Here is an 11,063-nt window from a genome sequence, read left to right as displayed (position 1 = left end):
ATTTATTTATTTATTTTTTCCAGTACCGGGAATTGAACTCACGACCTTGTGCTTGCCAGGCAGGTGCTGTGCCACTGAGCTAAATCCCCAGACCCATGATTATAGATTTTATACAGAGGGAGGAGCAAGTGTGGTGGTTTGATGTGGAGGAGAATATCGATTTAGGAAACTGTCGGCAAAGACTACAGCAGAGTAGGTGACAGAGAGGTGAAACATACATTTTAAAGAAGTAGGCAGAAGCGTTAATGGTTTTGGCTAAGGCAGAATAAAACTACTAAGGCCTAACTCTACCCCCAGTGACAGCTAACATGTCTATATCAAGTACAAAATACCCAAGCAATCTAAAAAGGGCAAGAAAAACATTATAAAGAAGAGTCAAACTGAGAGAAGAAATCCATATGGTGACATTTTCCATTTTTTCTTTAAAATGGGCCTCACTTAAGCTGCACAGGAGCGTCATGAGTGGCTAAACCCGAAAGAAATCCAGCTTCCTGGTCAGAGGAGCCAGGAAAAGGTCTCTTGTACAAGGAGCAGGGAACTTTGGAGATGGGGGTAGGGATCGGAGGAGTCCTGAAAAGAAGCTGGGAAGGGGGATCCTCTAACTTTTCTGTTTAAACTTTCATAAACTCTAGGCTCACTTCTGAGCTGGCATGCACAGGACAGACCTAACAGAGCACAGCAGAGGCTTCAGAAATAAAATGGAGATTGAAACCAGCACAGGAGGTGAGCCAGAACTTGTAACCTGAGTTTAATAGTTGAATGTCTAAATCAACCATTTTTCCAAGAAATTCTAACAGGACCCAGGGTCTGTATAATACACTATACAATATTACTTAACTAGAAAGAAACAGGAAAGTGTGACAAACTTCCAAGATAAAGGTCTATGAAGAGATGCTGTTGTAGTTAGGATATACAAAGTAATAGATTTAATACAGGACACATAATTTATAGGATTATTTTATAATATTCACCCAAAGAGTCAAATGGAAAAGAGTGCAAGAGATTTGTTGCACACTAGAGACCCAAAGAATCCAGCCGATGGCCTGGATCCCACAGCAATGCCCTGCACAAGTCCAGCTAGAGACCTAGAGCCCATGGTAATGCCTCGTGGAAGTTGGTATCAAGGATCTGCACTCGGAAGGCTCAAAGATCAGTGGTGGAAGCTAGAAGTCTGTACCAGTGAGGTGAACAATCTGTGCCACTAGGCTGAGGGATCTGCATGGAGCCAGAAAGCAATGCTCAAGGACCAGAGCTTCCCTGAAAGGAACCCCAGCCATCCTCAGTGACATTGAGGTCCTGAGCTCCTCCAATGATAATAGCTGAGTTCATATCAGGAAGGCCACTGTGACAAGCTTTTCCAGGAGAATCAACAGCATACCATCTTCCCCTCCAGTTCTCCTTTCATGCAGCTTGCAACAATCCTCAGTTGGGCTTTCCACACTCAGCACTGTGCTGATTCAGTTCAGCTGGGTGTTACAAGTTGACCGTTAGTTAATCCACCACAGATGCCAGATGTAGGATAGCCCAGATATTAGAATTATCAGCTGTAAAAATAGCCATTATACTTATATTCCATGTGATAAAAATAAGAACTCTTGAATGGGAAGATAGATGTTCTCAACAAGAAACAAAATTATAAAGGAAACCACATAAAAATTTGTAACTAAAAGTTACAAATATGAAGCTGGGCATGGTGGTGCACACCTATAATCCCAACACTTTGAAGGCTGAGGCAATAGGGTTGCTATGAGTTTGAGGCCAGCCTGGGCTACAAAGTGAATTCAAGGCCAACCTGAACTGCATAGTAGAACCCTGTCTCAGACCAAAAAAAACCAAAGTTTTCAAATATTTTATTTTATATGAAATAGAACATACCAGATGGACAATAGAAGGATAGAAATGACAAAGACTCAGTAGACTTGAAGATAACTTGATGAATATCCAGTTTTAATGATGACTTTAGAGTCTTAAAGGTAGATGAACCTTCTAAATCCATAATGTATCTGACTGTAATTAGCTACAGGGAGCCTTAATAAGATACTAAACCAAGTGCTTTTATGTGGCTCCCATAGATACATACAAGAAGTTCCTGCTGTTTGTCAATTACACTGAGTAAGGAATTAACATTATCACAGATCCAAACATGATGATTAAGCTAATTTTCTGTTACAGTGTTATATAGGCTGAAAGTGTTAAAACATGTTTCAAATGCTCTGTGGTTTACACTGTCCAAGGTGATATATACATTGACAACGAAAAAGTTTTCTGAATGGGTCCATTAAGTTATATACCTGCAGTAAAAGCAATTTGAAAACATAGAAGACTCATCATAGGTAATTGTCAAGTTCATCCTCAGAGTCAATGCCTTGTAATTGCTTGCTTGCTTGCTCATGTTAACTCTTTGATACAGCTTAGGCAATAATACTGTTTTTTTTTCCTAATATGATGTTTTTTACAGTAATGTCATAATACTTTTCAATAGAAAAAGATTACAGTAGAAAAACCCACAATGTTTAACACTACTTGTTACTGAGAAATCTGTTGAGAAAAAACATTAAAGTAGTTTGAAGGAGAGCCAAACTGCCATTATGTTGGGAGCAATAGCTTCCTAATGAAGGAGGATAATTTCAAGGCATTAGAATACCTCCCACTGTTATATTAGAACTATATTGCTGTAGAAAGGTAGTATAAATTCTTAAAATGGTGATGATAATTTTTGTTTTAAGACATTAACAACTGTTGTACTTAATTCTGAAGTACAGTTCTACCCATTCATACATAAGATGTTCAAAAACTTGTGAACATAAGATATCTAGTAAGTGGTAGAGCCAGAGTCTAGATCCAGGTATATAGTTTAGATGTTGCGTGTCCCCAAAGGTCCGTGTATTGAAGGCTAGATCCCTACCCCATTTGTGCTGTTGGGAGGTGGTGGATTTTGAAGAGGTGGGATCTAGGAAGGAAGTTATGTCCCTGGAAGGTGTGTGCTTGAAGATGATACTGCAGACAACCCCGGCCCCTTTCGGGCCTTCATGAGATGAAAAAGCCTCTGCCTCATGTTTTTGCCCTTATGTACAGTGCTGCCACAGGGTCAAATGACCGTATACTGACATCTCCAGAACTGTGAGACAAAAATAAACCTTTCCTCCTTTTAAATTGATTATCCTAGGTATTTTGTCACAGTGGTAGAAAGCTAACATACTAAGTCAGTTTACTGGCCATTACTATGTTACATATCTTACTTCTTATAAAAATTGGTTTTTTTGGAAGCCTAGGGATTGAACCCAGGATGTGCTACAGTACATGCAACTCCTTTTACTTATTTTTAAAATTTTGAGACAAAGTTTTGCTAAGTTACTCAGACTGGCCTCACACTTGTCATCCTCTTGCCTTATCTCCTGAAGTAACTGGTTTTATAGGCGTGTGCCACCACACCCTTTAAAATCTTTCATTTTCTTTAAAGAGCATAGTCTTCAGACTGGAATGGTTAAGATAGTCATAGAAGCAGTGGTTCTCAAGCATGTAGGTCTCAGGACTCCTTTATACTCTTAAAATTTGTTGAACAACCTAAAGAGCTTTTGTTTTGCACTTGAAATTAGAACAGACATTATTTGTTATGTAATAAATATTAATTAAAATAATATACACCTATTATGTGTTAACATAAATAATGTTTTAATAAAATAACATTTTCAAAAACAAAAATTTTAGTGATAAGAGTTTTTAAAAAAAACATTTATTTGTATCTTTTGAATGCTTGGCTTAATAGAAGACAGTTGGATTTTCATGTATGCTTTTGCATTTGATCTGTTGTGATATGTTTTGTTTATAATATGTGAAGAAAATGTAACCTCACACAGTTATGTAGGTAGGAAAGTAAGGTATTTTCAGACCCTTCAGATAATTGTAGATATTCTTCTTTGATACTATCAAATTTGTCAAATTGTAATTACTTAAAGGTTAACTTCAATGTGGAATTAGAAACCCTAAATGAATTTTTGTACTGTTTAATTATCTTATTCTTTGAATAGATATTTACCCATGCATGATTTTGTATCATCATCTATGGATTGTTTGGGAAAATAATTGATTCACTGAGTTTTGAGATCTTCCCAATGTTCATACATTTCATCATGCAATATAAAAAAGAAAAAAGGAAAAATCAGGGCTGGCGATGTAGCTTAGTGGTAGAATGCCTGGCTAGTGTATGTGAAGCCCTGGGTTCAAAGTTCAGAAAACACCAAACCAAACCAAACCAAAACAAAATATTAAAAAGCACTGACAAAACATATGAGTTGTTTTCCTGGTAAGCTGTGGTCATACATCAGGATCATCGATGTAGGAGGTTTAATCGGAGAGAAGTGAAAAAAGAACATTTACCTAAAAAGCTCAAATAAATTAATTTTCAGGGTACTGAGGAATTTGAAAATAAGGTCTGAGGATCACTAGTAGCAATTTCTGATAATTTAAGGGAACTAGGAGAGAATTCAGACATGCAGAAATGGAGTAAAGATTGCCTTAGCTCTCTAGAGGGATGGATTCTGGGTAACAAAAGCCACATGTTTAACACTGATTTCCAGAAAAAGACTTTAATATATTCAGTAGGAGGTAGTTTTTTTAAAAAAATTGGAAAGTAATTCAGTGATTATCAGATGTCACTGAGGGATAGATAAGTATCTTAAAATCATCTCTATGCTTGCTTCGGCAGCACATACATTAAAATCATCTCAAGTTTTATTTTTCCTTTTTGATTATTTGTTACAATGCTTTACATGATGGATATATATTGCTACAATAACTGTAAAATGGACAATTTATATAGTGTATTGCTTTTACAAATTGCACAAATCTCAATTGGTCAAGAATCATTTATGCAGAGTACTTGCCAAATGCAAAATGTTGGTAGGCAGAGAGCAGGCCTGAGAGATATGTATCAGGAAAACTAAAACAGTGTGTCTTAAGAACAAGGGCACTGTCAAGCATCATAAAGCCTGCCTTGTGAAAGAAGGTAGTGATGTACTTTGGGAGGAGTTTAGAATACATTAATACACATTCTGGCTTTACCAGCAACTTAAGACTATCTCGGCAATGTTGAAAAGGCTGGGTAAGATGATCTGTAATGTCACTGAGAAGGATAGAGTTGTACTGTCACTCCAGAGAACATAGCTAGAATTTATGTATAAATACTGAACAATTTTAAGTGATTTATATGGCTCACATTACATTTCTATTAGACAAGGTTATTCTAAGCTAATAGAATTTCCGAGAAAATAACTTTTTTATTTTTTCCATTTTGTAGGTTGTCTCTTTATACTGTTGGCTGTTTCCTTCACTGTGTATTTTTTAATTTGATGTAATCTCATTAGTTGATTTTTTATGTTATTTCTTGTGCCATTCGGGTTCTGTTCACAAATTACTTCCCAATCTTATGTACACAAGAGTTTTGCCCATTTTCTCTTCCAGAAACTGTTAATAATATTAAAATATTTGCTTTAGTGCTTAGATCTTTGATCCATTTTGATCTTAGCTAGTATGTGATAAGAGCTGTGGCTATGGATTTAGTCTTCTGTACGTGGAGAGCCACTTTTTCAGGATTTTTATATCTTCTGGTTTGGTTTTGGTAATTCATATGTATCTAGGAATCTATCCATTTCTTCTGGATTTTCCCATTTACTACAGGTTTTCAAAGTAGTTATTAATATAATACCATTTGATGAAGAGGGTATTTTTCTTCCAGCATATGTTGTTGGACCTTTTATCAAAGATCAGATGGCTGAATGTGCCTGTGATTGTATCTGCATCCTTTATTCTGCTCTATCAATCCACATGTCTGTTTTTGTGCCATTTTCATGCTGGTTTTATAACTGTAGCTCTGTAATATAACGTGATATCTGGCATTATGATGCTTCCTACTTTACTCTTATTTTCCAGAATTCCTTTTGCTATCTTGGTCCTCTTCTGGTTCCATATGGTTTTTAGGATTGTTTTCTCTAGAGCCGTGAGAAATGCTTTTATTTAATTAGGATTGCATTAAATTTATATCAGTTTTGAAAATACGAGAATTTTGACAATATTGGTTCTGCCTATCCAGGAGTGGGAGATATCTTTCCATTTTCTGATACCCTCTTCAATCTCCCTTTTCCAAGTACTATAGTTTTCATTATAGAAGTCTTTCACTTCCTTGGTTAGGATAATCCCTAAGTAATTTTTCTTAAAGTTATTGTGAATGGTATTATTTTCTTAATTTCTTTCTCAATGAGTTCACTATTGGTGTATAAGAATGCTATTGATTTTTGTGTGCTAATTTTGTATCCTGCTTCCAAGTTGAATTTGTTTATTCTAGGAGTTTTTTGGTGGAATTTTTTGGGTCTTCTGAGTAAATTGTCATGGTTATTCTGCAAATAAGAATAATTTGACCTTTTTTTCCTTTCCTATATGTATCCCTTTTATTTCTTTCTCTTGCCAGATTGCTCTTGCTGATGTTTTGAGTACTATATTGAAGAGGAGTTTTGATAGTGGACATCCTTGTCTTGTTCCTGATTTTAGAGGAAAGGTTTCAGTTTTTTATATAATATGATGTCAGCAGTAGGTTTGTCATGAAAGCCTTTTTTATTAGATTGAGATAAGTTCCTTCTGTACCTATTTTTCTTTAGGACTTTTATCATGAACAGATGTTGGATTTTGTCAAAGGCTTTTGCTGCATCTATTGAAATGATCATGTGATTTTTGTCTGCTTCTGTTTATGTGATGTATTGCATTGATTTATTTGCCTATGTTGATCCATCCTTGCATCCCTGGGATAAAACCTGCTTGGTCATAACGTGTGATTTTTTTTGATGATTTATTACATTCTCTTGTTAGTATCTTGCTGAAGATGTTTGGATTCATGTTCATGAAGGAAATTGGCCTTTAGTTTTCTTTTTCAGTTGTTCCCTTGTCTGGTTTTGTTTATTTTATTTATTTTTTGTTTTGTTTTGTTTTGTTTTTTTTCCGGTGCCAGGAATCGATCTCATGACCTTGCGCTTGCCAGGCAGGCACTGCGCCGCTGAGCTAAATCCCCAGTCCCCCTTGTCTGGTTTTAGAACTAAGATAATTCTAGCTTCCAGGTATGAGTTTGGCAGTACTCTATCCCTTTAGATTTTTTTTTTTTTTTTTTGGTTTTTCTCTGGTACCGGGAACCGAACTCACGACCTTGCGCTTGCCAGGCAGGCGCTTTGCCGCTGAGCTAAATCCCCAGGCCCCCTTTCGATTTTTTTAAAAAGCATTTGAAGAGTATTGGTGTTAGATCTTCCTTGAAGTTCTTATAGAATTCAGTGGCAAATTCATTGGATCATGGGCTTTTCTTAATTGATATACTTTTAAAATTATTGCCTCAATTTCATTGCCCGTTATTGAATTATTCAGGGTTTTTATATCTTGTTGGTTCTGTTATATTTCTTCTGGATTCTCCAATTTACTGAAGTACAGGTTTTCAAAGTAGTTATTAAGTCTGTGTTTTGGGAGTGTCCATATTGATCTTGCCTCTTTTGTTTCTATTTGCATTGATATGGGTCTTTTCTTTCCTTTTTATTGCTAAGATTGCCTAAGGGTTTGTCTATTTTGATTATTCTTTTAAAGAACCAGCTTTGAGATTCATTGTTTTTTATAATTGTTTAGGCTCAATTTTATTAGTTTCTGCTTTGGTTTTTATAATTTCCTTCCTTGTACTAGCTTTGCATTTGGATTATTCTTGTTTTCTTAGGCCCTTGACATGCATCATTAAGTTACTTGCTTGGGCTCACTTTGTTTTTGTGACGTGGGCATCCACAGCTATAAACTTTCCTCTTAGGACTGCTTTCATTGTGTCCCATAGGGTCTAGTATGCTGTACTGGCCTTATTGTTTGAGACTAGGGACTGTCTAATTTCTTCTGTCACTTTTTGATTATTTAAGAGTATATTTTTGAATCTCCATGTGTTTGTATAATTTTTGTGTTTTCTTTTGCCATTGATTTGTAGTTTCATTGCACTATGCTCTGATAATATATGTGGGATTGTTTTCTTTCTTTTTAATTTATTTAAACATGTTTTGTGAGCTAGTATGCGGTCTGTTTTGGAGAAAGTTGCGTGTTCTGCTGAGAAGAATGTGTATTCTGTTGTTGGGTGGAACACTGTAGATATCTATTAAGTCGATTTGTTTGAAGGTATGGTTTAACTCTGATACTTGTTGATTTTTTTGTTTGGTTGATCTATTTGTGATAGTGAAATATTGAGGGCCTGCACTATAATTGTGTTATTTGTTATATGATCTTTAGTGTCCAGTAGTGTTTGTTTTACAAAGCTGGGTTAATTGGTATTCGATGTATATATATTTATAATTATTATCTCTTCCTGATGAATTGTTCCTTTAACCAATATATAGTGACTTTCTTTGCCTCTTCAGATTGGTTTTGGCTTAAAAATAGGATAGGTACTGCTGCTGCTTTTTTAGTTCTTATGGCATGGAATATTGTTTTCCACCCTTTGATTTACAGTCTATGTTTTTTTTGATTAAATGTATCTCTTGTATGCAGCAAAACAAAGACAGAAAAGAATAAAAAGAAAAGAAAAAACCCAAACCCCCCAAACCAATGAAGAAAAAGAGAAATGAGTCCAAAAAATTCCTCCATGGTTTTGAATGAGTGGCTTCTTTCCAGGATCTGCGGTATTGGAATCCACTAGATATGGGGGAGGTTTAGTGCATCACTAGTAAGGCCTATTTAGTTTCCATGCTCACATTTTTGAGTGTAAATGCTGAATCGTGCCCCACCTTTGCTGCTGGGTGTGCTTGGTCAGTGGTGTCTGTCTCTGTGTCCTCTGTGCATTCCAAGTCAAAGCTTTCTCCACCTAACTTTATGGCCTGTGCGTTTGTGGGGCAGCCCCACCCACCTTGCTCCAGAGGCTCCTCAGTGCATATACCCTAATGATGGCTTTGGCAACCATCGAATGTTGACCAAACATTTGGGCATCCAGTGACCCAGTCAAGGTGACATACAAAATTACCATCATAGGCAGTCTAATCATAGAATTACTTACAGTTCAGGGAATGTCAATTCTTCTTCCATTAAGGTCTCCAGCTAAATTGGATGGAGCATACCCACATTATGGTGGGTAATCTTCTTACTCATATAATAACTTAAATGTTAATCTCATCTAAAAATATCTTCATGAAAACATCCAAATTAATGTTTGACCAAACATCTGGGAACTATGGCCCAGCCAAGTTGACACATAAAGTTAATCATTACTATTATTGACAAATAATAACAATTACTCTAGGATTTATAATACATTTTAGGATTACAATAACAGTACAAAAAATGGGAGGGGGAAATATTCTGTTATAAAATCTTACACTATACTTGAGGTGGTATAATACTTGTAGATAGATTATAATTTACTTAAAAAGTGTATTGCAAACTGGACATGGAGGTGCATGCTTGTAGTCTCAGCATTCTGGAGGCTGAGGCTGTATGACCGTAAGTTTGAGCCCACCTTGGGCAATTTAATGACTCACTGAGAACCTGTCTTGAAAAATAAAAAAAAGGATGGGGATATAGCTCAGTTGAAAGCAAAGGCCTTGGGTTCAATCCCCAGCACAACACACACACACACGCACTATATAAAATATAATATATATATATATATATATATATGTATGTATATATATATTCCCAGAACAACCACACCACAACAAAAACAAAAAGGTATAGCTATTAACCTATTTGTAAGGATAGATGCAAATATTAAAAAAAAAATCCAAAAGAAAGCAGGGAAAGTAGACAAGGGAACAAAACCCAATGGAATAGATAGAAATAAAATAACTTTAAATTCAACCTTATCAATAATGCATTAAATTTAAATGGTCTAAAAATTCTGATTAAAAGGTAGAGATTATCTGATTAGATAAAAAGAATACTCAACCATGTGTTGTCTACAACTGACTTTTTATAAAAAAAAGGTTAAAATAGGAAGAATAAGAAAATAAATACTATGCAACTACTAATCAAAAAAAAATCTGGATTATCCATATTGATATCAGACAGTGTGACCTCAAGAACAAGGAATATTATAAGAAATAAAGGGAGACATTTCCTAATGATAAAGGTGGCGAGTCATAATAAGCCATTCCTGTTTTAAACATACATGCATCTAGTACCAGAGCTTCAAATACATGAAACAAAATATAGTAAAATTGAAAGGAAAAATATAGAAATGTATGATTATAATTGAAGATTATATTTGTAAATATGGAATAAGTCATAATTAGGTCCAATTAATTTAACTCCTTTTGTATGAACACCCCATTTACATGATTTAAACTAAAAAAGATACATAGTGAAAAGGCTTATAATCTTGTCGTGCATTCTTCAGTCAGTTATTCTTGGAGGCAACCACTGTTATCAATATTTATGTACTGCCTGCAGATGTTTTATATACATGTCAAAATATATCTTTTTCTCTCTTTATACAAATGGTAGCACATTATAGACTTTTCTTTTTTTCTTTTGTTGGTACTGGACATTGGACCTGGGACCTGGGCACTGAGATCTCTTTCTCTCTCTCTCTCTTTGTTTTTTTGAGACAGAGTCTTGAGTCTTGCTTTGTAGTTCAGGCTGCCCTCAAACTCACTATGTATCCGGTGATGGCCTCAAACTTGTGGTGATCTTCCTGCCTCAGCCTCTTGAGTGCTAGGATTACAAGTGTGTACTATCATGTCCAGCTCTCTTTTTTAAATCAAAAAAATTTTTTTTGAGATTTTGAGACAAAGTTTCACAAAGTCACTAAGTCACATAGGCTGCAACCTTCTTCCCTCAGCGCCCCCACCGAATATTGGGATTACAACACATCCAGCTTCACTGCACACACACTTCTGAGCTCTATTTTATTTTACCATTTAATAATATTTTGGTTCTGTTATTGCTGCATCAGACTGTAGATAAACTTTAGGGCTTGGCACTTTCTGCTTTCTTTTTTGTTTTTGATTCTGCAGACTATGCTTAAGATAGCTTTCTTTTTTGTTTTTGATTCTGCAGACTATGCTTAAGAT

This window comes from Chinchilla lanigera, unplaced genomic scaffold (assembly GCF_000276665.1).
Source record: "Chinchilla lanigera isolate Chin_1 unplaced genomic scaffold, ChiLan1.0 scaffold00024, whole genome shotgun sequence".
NCBI lineage: Eukaryota > Metazoa > Chordata > Mammalia > Rodentia > Chinchillidae > Chinchilla > Chinchilla lanigera.
This window is presented reverse-complemented; position numbering follows the sequence as displayed.